We start from the raw sequence: 2,874 nt of genomic DNA, 5'->3' as shown, positions 1-2,874 counted from the left end.
GCTGATTATGCCGATTTTACTATGTAGACACAACATGTTATGTGATACGTCTACATATGCATAAACACACCAGATGCTTACATATGCACACAAATCTTATAGCTTTCATTTTAAAATTTTAGTCAGGAGAGAGTAGCACAAACACCAGTTTATAAAAGATGATTGGATCCAACTTACACTTCTGACAAAATGGGACCTATTCACATGGCTAAATTTTGCTCCAGTAACTAATCCAATGAAAGCTGTGGACCAAAATTTTTATAAACAGTTTAGGTTTTCAAAATCTATTTTATCCTTTTCCTTTCTTTTTTCTGTTTTAATGAGTTTGGGGTAATTTTTCAGTGTTTACATTTTAACTAGGACCCACTGAATTGTATAAGAAAAATAGTTTCCAAGTGGTCTTGAATTAGCAAATTTATCTTGTTTGCTGGTCCAGTTTACTTGAATTGTCAATTTTGATGGGGAAGCATTTTAGGGGGTGTGTGTGTGTGTTTTCTTTTTTGGCTTTTTCTGGTCCCTTGTGTCAGACAAGGCAATTTTTATGCTGGACAGAGAAACCTTATATTATTGCTCTGTTTGGTCTAGAAGCCCAACTTTTTTTTTTTTTTTTTTAGATGGAGTCTGGCTCTGTCACCCAGGCTGGAGTGTAGTGTCATGATCTCAGCTCACTGCAACCTCTGCCTCCTGGGTTCAAGCAATTCTTCTGCCTCAGCCTCCGAAGTAGCTGGGATTACAGGTGCCTGCCACCATGCCTGGCTAATTTCTGTATTTTTAGTAGAGATGGGGTTGCACCATGTTGGCCAGGTCAGTCTGGAACTCCTGACCTCAAATGATCTGCCAGCCTTGGCCTCCCGAAGTGCTGGGATTACAGGTGTGAGCCACTGCACCTGGCACTGAGAACCTTTTATAAACATTTATCTATTTTTCTTTTAGACTATTAATCCTTCAATTAACTGTTCTATCACCTTAAGCAGTTGTTAGACAAACCTAAATTTACATTTACAAATGGTATCTAGGTTGTTGGCTGCCATGAAGCTGTTGTAATTTGTTAAAGCCATTAATTTGAAAGCCCTTTAAGACCTAAAAAAACAAAACAAAAAAAAAATCTTGGCTGGAATGCCATTAGGAGTGAGTTTTATCTCAACACCAGCAGAAAATTTGCAGATTCAATGTAGATAGAGAACTTGGAAGGGTCTGTATGTTAACATTACAGTTGGTGGGTTTTTGAGTTTTTAGTTTTTTTAGTTTTTTTGTTTTTAGAGAGAGTTTAACTAATGACCATTGAGCTCTGGATTTTCCTTCATGTAATTTGCCCATCAGTTAAAAAATATCTGTAAGAATGGGCCATATTATATAGCTGGCTGGAGTCTCAGAAAATCTGGCATGCCTTAGCATTTGAGAATCCCATCCATTTCTTATTAATCTCTCAAGAGCAAAGATAATCCTATAAATCCCACCAGAGAATGTCAGGAGTCTGGAGTGGTATTTTAGGTCATGGCAACTGTCCTCATAGCTTTTAATTAGTCATCCACTAGTGTCTGCCATTTGGAATGTTTATTTTTGCTCTTGGAGAATTTCTAGAAGTCAGCAAAGGAAAGGGGGCAAATCATTTATAGACATGCTTAACTGATCCAAAATGAGACCAAAATTAGTGTTCACAGTACTTTTAACCCAGGTGTGTAGATTAAACAAACTATTAAATTAGGCATGCAGGGAGAGCCAAAAGTAAATTCTCCAGAAAAGACCTGCCTCACAGATAGGATAAAAATTATGTAGAAGCTAGAGCACTCACACTGGAAGGGCACTTGTCTTGATGCCAGAAAGGACTTTCCAGAAAAGATAAAAGTCCTTTACCATCCCAGGAGGGAGGTAGCAGACTTGTAACAGAAACAAATCCTCTATAAAGTGAAAAACATTTCACCAAAGAGAGGGAGTCTGAAAATCCTACTGGAGATTCACCAGGCTGGAAAAGGCAACTCATGAAGATGGAGAGCACAAAGGACAAGGTCAGTATCACATTCAGTTTCTGGGGCCGCTGATTCTTCTCAAGTGAGCTTGCCTCATGCCATTTCTGACACCATCTATGTCAGCCTAAATAAGAAACGGCGTGAGGCCCTCTAAAAAATGATATTTATTTGGTAATAAGGAATTGTAATGGGAATACATGTGAGATAGTAAATGATGTGCATATTCAGGGACTTGAAGGAAGATGAAGGTTTTCAAAGGAAAAATGAGGAGGATTACATAATTGTTTTGAGATAATTATCCTTCAGTAACAGGATCATAACAGGGGTGCTGCCAGTTTGGGGCTGGACAGTCGCTGAGCAGATTTCCTGGCAGATGTATTTTTTTGGTATAAGGCTGTGATGGTCTTTGTGCAAGGTTGTGGTGTTTGAAGGTTGTTGTCTTTTGTAATAGTTTTTGTAATCAGACATGTATGCATGAGAACTCTCTCTCCAGCTTTTTTTTTTTTTTTTTTTGATGGAGTCTCCCTCTGTCTGTCACCCAGGCTGGCGTGCAGTGGTGTGATCTTGGCTCACTGCAACTTCCACCTCCCAGGTTCAAGCAATTATCCTGCCTCAGCCTCCTGAGTAGCTGGGATTATAGGTGCACACCACCATGACTGGCTCATTTTTGTATTTTTTTTTTTAAGTAGAGACAGGGTTTTATCACATTGGCCAGGCTGGTCTCGAACTCCTGACGTCAAACGATCCACCCGCCTCAGCCTCTCAAAGTGCTGGGATTACAGATGTGAGTCACTGTGCCTGGCTAGAAGTGACTGTTTTAATTCAAAAGACACTCAAAAAAATAATGCCTTCCAATATTTGGCAACAAACATAAACCTTCGGATTCAAGAAGCCAAGCAAATTCCAA

Source organism: Sapajus apella, unplaced genomic scaffold (genome assembly GCF_009761245.1).
Source record: "Sapajus apella isolate SASKATOON/1434 unplaced genomic scaffold, GSC_monkey_1.0 scaffold83, whole genome shotgun sequence".
Taxonomy (NCBI): domain Eukaryota; kingdom Metazoa; phylum Chordata; class Mammalia; order Primates; family Cebidae; genus Sapajus; species Sapajus apella.
This window is presented reverse-complemented; position numbering follows the sequence as displayed.